This window comes from Filicampus tigris, chromosome 2 (assembly GCF_054856515.1).
Source record: "Filicampus tigris isolate MCC_2025a chromosome 2, RoL_Ftig_1.0, whole genome shotgun sequence".
In the NCBI taxonomy this organism is placed as follows: domain Eukaryota; kingdom Metazoa; phylum Chordata; class Actinopteri; order Syngnathiformes; family Syngnathidae; genus Filicampus; species Filicampus tigris.
In genome coordinates this window covers 10,588,983-10,598,514 of record NC_141218.1, presented here as the reverse complement: position 1 = coordinate 10,598,514, position 9,532 = coordinate 10,588,983, and the positions used below count along the sequence as shown (strand labels likewise).

The window sequence follows — 9,532 nt, the reverse complement described above, 5'->3', positions numbered from 1 at the left end:
CACTCGTCTGTAGCTTCTGGCTATTCACTTCCCTTTGTAGCCTCCGGTATTAATCAAGCACTCACGCGTTAACTCCGTGTTTACATTCAAGTTGATCCCGGTGAGGCAACAATTAAAGGAACTCAAACTAATAGAGTTATTTCCCATGTACTCATCCTGATCACATCAAAAAGATCGGTTGGGGAACAAAAGATGAACAATAATAATCCATATTCATGTGAGCCAGTTTTCTTTACGAGAAATTCAACATGTTGGTCGGCTGCTTCTATTTGATCTGCGGGCCTGTGATCGCCGGCGGTGAAAACAGTCAATTATTTTGTCCAATATGGAGGAGGAGAGGGGGTGTCGTAATGACTGAACATTACTGCGGAACACACAAAAATATGGAAATAAACATTTGGGGGACCGGTGGCTTTTAACTGCAGCAAAGGAAAAATGCCAATTCTCAGACTAATGGCAAGGATTTACAGGCCGCTTTATTAGGTACACATGCAGTCAAATCCAGTGAATCACACAATTTTCACTCTTAAAAAAAATGTAATTCAACAAAAATGAGACATTCATTTTATTCCTAAAAACAAGTTTTACTTTTTCGCCACTGTAACTGTACTTATGGTATATAGGGGGAAAAAAGCTGTACTTCATGATTCAATTAAAATGTATCCCATGAGTTAAATGCAAATGTATTGAATTTTAAATACAACTGAACTCTGCCCTGCGATTGGCTGGCAACCAATTCGGGGTGTCGCCCGCCTACTGCCCAAAGACAGCTGGGATAGGCTCCAGCACGCCCCGCGACCCTTGTGAGGATAAGCGGTATCGATAATGGATGGACGGACAACTGAACTCTGCAAAGATTCTTTTTCATAGCACACTTTGGGAATTGCAAATCCAATACAAGAGATGTAACAAAAATGCTTAGTTCGCTGCAGTGGTGCCTTGAGATACCAGTTCAATTCATTGCATGACCACACTTGTAAGTCAAAACACTTGTATCTTAAATCCTCTTTCTTCATTAAAATGAATGGAAATTATTTCTGGAGAATTGTGCACTAGCTATCGGCCAAACTGCTGCTCAGTGCTCACAAGTCAAAGCTAAAAATCGTCCAAAAGGTGGCTTGTAAGTTTAAAAATTCATAAGTCGTGTCATTCGTATCTCAAGGCACCACTGTATTACTTACCCAATGTTAATCATGGTGGTTTTGGAAGAAAGAAGACTAAGACAGACACAGTCAATCACAGTGACCTTTATTGGAGTGTTCACTTGCAAGAAAGTTTTCCCATCTCTCCTTCGTGTTTGCTTTCAATCAAAGCGAACGTGCCCTCGGGCTTCATTCACAGCATTTACACTGAGTGAGAGGACTGCTCAACTCCATCTAAAGTTTTGTCCATCCGACCATGAACAGACAAATTCCCCCAAAATCTAAACATCAAATTAACCAGATTTTAAACGTGTTATAAAAATAACACAATTTTGGGTCAAAAATGGACCGACTCACTTTTTGGGTCAATTTGATCCAACTTTCCGTGTTGTTTTGGCAGAAATCCCACCAAAATGGGTAGTTTTGTACAAAAGAACCCCAAAAATGTGGCTGTTTTGTACAAAAAAACACAAGAACGTCGGTCGAATTGAAGCAATTAGTGGATTCATTCTTTTTTTCCCCCAAATTATGTTATTTTTAACCCAACTGTTTTTAGAGTGTATGGTTTAATGCTTATCCCAATTAAACAGTTTGACCATGGAAGAGCTTTGCAAGCTATTCAGGAGAATTGTAATTCGACCCAAGAGGGCACTTTTACAAAATACAAAATTGTATCCCCAGAAAACTGTTCTCATAACTTTTTTTTTCCATTTTGACCTTCAAAAAATATTTATATCATTATGCATGTACTTTTTATTTTATTTATCGCAAAAACCCATTCCCCATTAAATTGAATGGAAATGCCAATCATCCGTTCCAGACTTCTAAAAAAAAAAAAAATGTTTGTAATGTGCATTTTAATGTGGGAAAAACATTACTCTATAATGTTGTTCTTTATAAAAACATACAGTGATGACACCATTAAATAGAATGTAAATGTATTCTGGTTTTGTCACATTTTTTACTTCAATTCAATGCTACTCCTTCTGATGTGCGCATCTTAGCTGCATGGGGGTAGTACAATAAACACTGAGACAGAGGAAAAGTCTCATTTGCTCAGGACTAATAATAGTCGGTCTTCACAGAGGATAAATAATTTATGACTGTGGGTATTGTTATATTATCTGTCTACACGTGTTGTGGTCAAATATGTTAATGTATCACAACACCATATTCTTTGATCATTCATCCTTGTTCTATAAAAAGCTCTAGAGCTAGGTCTGTTTTTCAGTTTATGACTGTCACCACCTGAGAGAGAGAGAAAGAAACAAAACTACTGTTAATTTATTTCAAGGATATTCTCGCATCTAGTCCAACTACCCTCATTTGAATCTTTTGCCGCAATTTCTCCACTTTTTTTCCTCTCAGTAACCAGTGGGCGAAAGTAAATACGAGCTAATTCGGCGCTTGGAAGGAGCGCATACATGACTAATCATCTGTCATTATATTTCAGTAATGGAATAGAAGGTCTGTTATTTCCGCCGTGATGAGATGTGGCCGGCTCTTGCTTTGATCTTACTCCCTTGCTAGGATGAGGCAAAATAAATGTTGGAATGCTTTTATTCATACATGGGGAGTTGATGTGTTGGGGCGGTGAAGAAAGGAATTAGTTTGATGCAAAACATCAGGGGTGATATCACATGCTCGTAAGCGTGCCCTCATTTGAAAGGCGCACACGTGACCCGAAAAATCCACACTTTTAGGTTACGTTCAAAGATGACAGTCCATAAAATAATAAGCGCGATTCTGTGTGGTCAGTGGGAAGAGGAGGGCTCCTTTTAGAGCAAGCCTGATTTGGAGGAGGCCTCACACGGATGCGGACTATTTGAAGTGAGCACAGAGCAGCAGGTTTGATTGGCTGGATCCAGGACTTCACAGAGCTGCCCCTTGCTACAGGAGGGAGGGTTTTCATTTTTTAATTTCTATACCCCTGTGACAAAAAAAGGAGAGAAAAAAAAAAAGATGGGCACTGGGGCCTGACTGGAACGTGATCATAGGCCAGAGATATTCCCATTAAGGTTGTGGGTTAAAGACAGCATCTGTTTCAACTGGGCGTGGGGGGCTGAAAGACTTTTTTTTTTTTTTTTTTTTTTTTTTTTCCTCAGGCGGAAGTAAATATCTGGCGCTGGTTACCTCCTGTGTCATCTCATTGTGTCTTTATTCTTCCTCCTACGTCAAGTTTTCCTCCTCGCTCATTACGGCCCTAAAAAAAGAAAACGATTCTTTAGCACAACAAAAAACTCAGCGCACTCGGTTTGTGCACGCCTCCACAAGTTAGCAAAAAGTGACACGGGAAACCACTAAATGACCACTTTCCCCCCATTAACCATCTCCCCATTGAGCTAAGAAAGTGAGGTGAGATATGAGTGACTCATATTATACCTTGAAACACATCTACAGCACACACTGCTTTACTTGCACACAAAAAAAAGCATTTCTCGGGCAGATCTGAGACCTGTTTTGCACTTTGATGCTCACAGAGGCTCTGTGCTGCCCTCTGCTGGCCAGCATGCACACAACCATGAAAATAGTGTTGCAGGATTATTTCCCCCAGTGGTTCTCAAAGTTTTGACATCAAATAACATCTAAAAAATACTTGGTTCTCCAAGTACAGTCCCATGTTGAAAATGTTTGACAAATATGTAATTTTGAAAAGATGAAATGCAATTGCATCATTGGTAGAAGTTGTATTTCTAACTGAATTGTACTTAAATGCAGATGTCTTTTTTTGTAGAGCACTAAAGTAAATACATTTGCACCAAAACTGCAATTTGTCCTGACGTTTTACAAATATTTCAAGCGTTTTTCATGACTTCTGATTCATTCAATTTGTTACTTCGCATATAATTTAAAAAGTAAAACCACAATGAAATGCCAGGGCATTTACTTATAAGAAGAGGTGATTATACACTTATAATATTTTACAGTCATAAGAGTCATGTGGAAAACCATAACTACAATATGGACTGTGAGGAAAATCGTTTTGATATTTACCTTTATGCCACAGCAGCCCCAAATTAATATTTTGGCTGTGATTGATTAAACAATATGTAGACACTAATTTGCCAAAATGATCATTAAGTGTTCAATTACAATACTGTTACCATGAATTTTTAAATCAAAATGAAACGGTAATGCACATTATCAACATCAATTTATTCCTGTACAGACGTTTTCCTGGTTGGATGTTGAACTTTCTGACTTTAGAGAAGAACGGTGAGCTGGTTGTTGGAAAAGGTGAATTCCTCATTTATCTTCAAAATGAATCAAATGCAGAGAGCAATCTAAAAGTGAAATACCGTAGTCCGCTAAAGCTCTTTGCCGGATGCTCAATTCGACGAAAAGTCTCAATGGTCAAAGAAATGTGTTAAGCACTGAGTCTTTAAAAAGGATTTATTTAGCTCGCCTACTATCTATTTAACTGCTGCATTGTGACATATTGCTACACTACTACACTAACCCATCAAGTGAGGCGTCAGCTTGAACAGGAAGTGTCTAATATTGACCACCGCAGGCCCCATTAATCCTTTCCTTTGGTGTCATTAGGAAGTGGTAGCATTCGGGAGAGTGGCCGCTAACTCCCTTCAGACGTTTAGTTCTTGTTGTTTTCTTCCATAAATCCATCATCAGTGGACAAGTCTTTCACATTTAAATGCGTGAGCAATTATTTTGTCCATTTGGGAAAGGGGAGGGGGGAGTCAGTTTATTCAAATTCAGCGTGTTTTTATTCGTAAAAGATGGAGATTTTAATGTGGTAAAGGCCAAATGGAATGAAGAAGGCTTTTGTTCCCAGCTTGTTGTTGTTCTTCTTCTTTTTTTGTGTAAATGTGTGTTTATGAGTCTTTCCCGGCTGACTTTGAGTGAGAGGCGGTGTACACCCACAGGGCACATATAGACAAACGAGCATTCACATCTACACCTATGGACAATTTAGAGTCTGGGTGGAACAGATGTGAAGGCGTTTTGCTTGTTTAATGCTGTTCAGGGAACAGTGGGCATGTTAAGTCTCTTTGTGCTTCAGTTGGTGCTGCTGTTTTGGTTAGCAACAGAGATGAACGTCATTTTAAATGATTAACTCATCTTCCACTTTTCCAGTCGCTTCCTAATTGACTAGCATTACTTTTCACTACTTTGAATCGGACCATTGGAAGTAATAAACAGGTTTCATATTTATGGGAGGGGTCGCTCTCAATACACTCCACATCACAGGATAATCATTCAGGAAAATCTTTGAGAGACATCTGACAATTGTGCCTTTGCTGAATTTGATCGGGGAATGCTCAATTTGGTCCCAATTAGCAGAATGTAAACACACACCAATAAACAGACCCGCTCAAATTAATTCAGCAAACAATATCAAAAAGCTTAGGCCCTATTATCAGCATGTGATGGTAAAGCCCCTCCTGCTGATATTCAGCAAAAAAAAAATACAAAAAAAAAATGAAATAACAGTAGACCGTTAAAATGTTTAAGTCTGATTATCAGTAAGAGATGGTAAACACATACTGGTTAATTGTCCCTTCCAATTCAAATTCAGCTCAAATTCAGCCCGATTATGAATATGTCAGGAGAAAAACATTCCATTAATGGGCCTAAAAAAAACCTTAAGACTATTTGAAGGTAAACACCGATAATAGGGTGCTCATGGTCAGATTCAGAATTAAAAAAAAAAAAAGTTCAAATCAGGGTTACAGAGATCACGGCTACTAGGTAGGTATTTAAACAATATGTAAATATTGTTGCTTGGGCATCTGGAGAGAGAGGGAGGACAAATAAAATGTAAAGAAATAATATCCCATTCTGCCTATTCAGACATGACACCATACAAAGCTGCTGCTTTGTTCGTCCCCCTTACAGTGTGACAGACGAGTTGCAGCAACAAGGAGTGCTATGTACACTAAGCCGCTCCCTTTCCTTGACATCCACGTGAATAGAAGCCCTGGGGGCCCCTCCCCCACCACAGTTGGTTCAATTGGGCTGATAAAAAAAAAAAAAAGCAACTCTGTGATTGAATGAGAAGGTCTAATAAGGTTGTCCGTGATGCTTGGCACGAAAGCGTTGGCTTCTACTATCACAGACAGCTCACACTGTCTGGACCTCGACTGGCCAACAGATGGTCACCTGGATTAATAGAGTCAATTAATTCATCTCATTATGTAATTAAGGATGGAGCCTGATGAGCAGAGTGGGCCAGACTCGGCCGCCTAAGATGCTAAGCACTCGATTTATCTCCCCCAAAGAGGCAAACTGGAGGGCGTTTATCTGTCAAACAGCACCGGGGTGGCGTGGAAAACATTTGTTTACAACGAGAGCACAAAGTCCTTGTGTACTTTGGATGCATCCAAACTTTACGGAGCGTATTACGGGGCCTTCAGGGAGGATCAAGGAACCAGTTTGGTCAACAAAACACAATACACTTGAGACAGGCTGACTGTATGCCTTGCATAACTTGCTATAATCCTCACATTGATGCCTTAGACATTTCCCTTTGTTGGCTGAATTAATGTTCTATTATTGTGACGTGCGTGCGGCTATACCCAGCTGGCAACGTCTTTTGGGACGCCATACATTTGTATACATTTGTAGTGAAAGCGGCAAACAGAGAACAAACATAAATACCCTTTACATCCCTTTGGTTTTTTTTTGTTGTTTATGACATCATTGTTAAACTGTGAACTTAATGGAGCACAAACAAAGCGCATTATACTCATTCCGTTGTGATTTCTTTATCAGGCTATAGAAACAAAAGTTGCAGCTAATTTGCCGCGCAGATATAATTAAACGTCATTTGGAGTTAATACATATTATACATACAATTATCACATTATCATTGACAATTATTACACTTTCAACAGTTACCCTTCACAAGGCACTCATTCAAAAACCTATTGAAACCCAGTACATTACAATACCCGTTCTTTTTTTTTTCTTTTTTTTTTTTGCTTCGTAACTTTCTAAATCTATGATATCATCTTAAAATTGCATGATGTATTATTATTCACTGATTAGGGCAGCAGTGCTGTGGTTATTTGTTTATATGTGCCTTGCAATTAACTGGCGACCAGGATGTACCCCACTTCTCGGCCACAGCTCACGTATGACGACTAGCGCAGAAATTAGATGGGAAAGGTCTTACTTTTTAAATATGGTCATTTCAAACATATTTCCATAGGACTTGACTAAATAATCTGCATTATTTGAATAAATACATAAATCCGGTTGAAATGTGAGCATTTTGCCTCTAGGTGGCACACCAGGGTAAAGTTTTCCGGGCTCCCTCGTTTACTGGACAGGATTTGAAGAGCAAAGGATGCGAGGTGAGAGAACGCAAGCACTGCAGTATGATGCAACGTATGCGCGCATGGAGGAAGGGGAGGACATGAAAGTCTTGACATCTTGCAGATCAACCATAACCACCCCCACCCCACGCACCACCCCCGCCGCGCCTCCCCGATTGGAGCTCCCAAGCATTACATCTGGATTCAGACGGCATTAAGTCATTTTCATTAAGTCGCTTGCTTCCTGTGTCTTTCAAGTGTGCGCATTTATGTCCTTCTGTGTGTTTACTCATCTGGAATTGATGGATGAAGTCAATGAGAGGGAGGGAGGGGATCAACTTCCTGTCAACATTGTCACCAATTAGCTCATGCTGCAGTTGAAAAACTTGCTTGCAAAAATGCAATGTGGGAACTAATGAAATACAAATACTTTGCTACTGTACTTAAAAAGAGGATTTTTTTTTCAGAATGTTTCGACTCGGTACTCCCAACATTTCAAAACAGACGTCTTTACTTTTTACTACTTTCTTTGTGAAAATAGGCTTGTTATTTTTCCAACCTGCAATGTGAGGTAAAGCCATAAAAAGAGATAGGTCAAGTCAACCGCACTTGAGCTCATGAGGTCACTTATCAGGTGGAACATATCAGTGACAACAATAACACGGAGAGATGTGAACCAAGGAGTAACGATAACAACAATGGCCGACTGATTCGGAGAGTCAACGTATTCTACATCCATAGCCTTATTTCAGAGAAGTGCTTGATGCTAGCTCTAAGAATAATTTGTGGCTAATGTGCTGTCTTGTCTTTTGTCAGGATCAAACCCCCAAATTCTCAAACGTTCTCTGTCTATATGTCTATATGGGATCACAGTCGCAACGGCCCTCCTAACTTCAATGTGGCCCGTGACAAAAATGAGTTTGACTGATGGTGTCTATCATTTGCTACCCCACTCTTGGTGGTCGAACCTCCCCAGCTTCGCATGAAATAAAACTGCAAACCAACAAGTGGTACAGTAACACTCTATTACAAATAAGGCGATTTTGCGAGGTAACAAGGAAACACATGTATCACATTGAAAAGAAAAGAAAGTCTTTGTTGTCATTATGAAACGCGCTATATAAATAAAATTGTATTATATTGTATTGTGCTGGTGCAGATACAATTTGCATATGAGGGTTTCTGTAAAAGTGTACACATTGACATCGTGGCGGTAATACTGTAATAGTCAAAGGATGTCTAATACGGAGCGAGGCGAGACGTTTCCCAGCAGGGGTCCGGTCAGCAGGGGGTGGGGAGGTTTACAGTATGTCTAGTAAGAGACCTCCTGCCATGTTCGATCTACCAAGATTGATAATCTGGCCTCGCCCTATTAATTACCACTGCGTAATCTTCCGGGGTTTTCTCACGGCACACGTCAAGCTGCGCCAGCACGCGCCCCCTTAATTTAATGGTGGTTAGTAAGAGCGGATAAACGGTCGGCGGATAACCTGATATCTTTTTGCCCAACCGCCCACTTCCTTCCATGCTCTCCGATCCTTCCTCTCCTCCAGCCACAGCATCGCAACGATGAGCCAGGAAAGAGGATGATGTCTGAGACCTGATCAGCTGTGAGCAAACTCTCAGTCTAGCCATGTGCCGTATATTGCAGGTTAGGTTTTCCTCGACACAGGCCAAGAATCTATCAAATAACGAACGACAGATCCTTTCAAAATGTTTGAATAGCCTGGTTGGCATTATCAGATGGGCAATCAATCCTTAATCGTTGTTTGAGAGAAAGTCTATTTTTAGGTGTTTAAATGCGAAACATTTTGGATAAAACATGGAACATGAAAAATTGCTATGCTGGTACCTTTTATCTAGTGACTGTGTTAAGGCACCCTCTTTCACTGTTTCAAGATTCCCAATTGAACCTTCAAAGACCGAACAAGTGCATGTTTCTGCGGGAACCTGTGTAAATGTGGTTGAAACACAGACAGCTCTCTGGACTGTTTCTGACATCATAAATACCATCCCTGCTGTCTTAATAAAAATACACTTATATGTCTCTTGAACTCAGGGGTGTCCAAACTTCTTTTGTTTTAGGGCCACATATGTACAAATGGAATGAGA

At 40.0% G+C, this 9,532-nt stretch overlaps 1 long non-coding RNA gene across 1 annotated transcript; it reads right to left on the bottom strand.

Moving 5' to 3' along the window:
• Positions 1-2,520: 2,520 nt before the first annotated feature.
• Positions 2,521-9,192, bottom strand: LOC147151347 (uncharacterized). The gene is made up of 3 exons (XR_015085834.1): positions 8,911-9,192; positions 3,276-3,345; positions 2,521-3,072 (listed from the first exon to the last, which is right to left on the bottom strand). It is a non-coding gene; the product is annotated as an uncharacterized LOC147151347 (long non-coding RNA).
• Between the last annotated feature and the right edge of the window lie 340 nt (positions 9,193-9,532).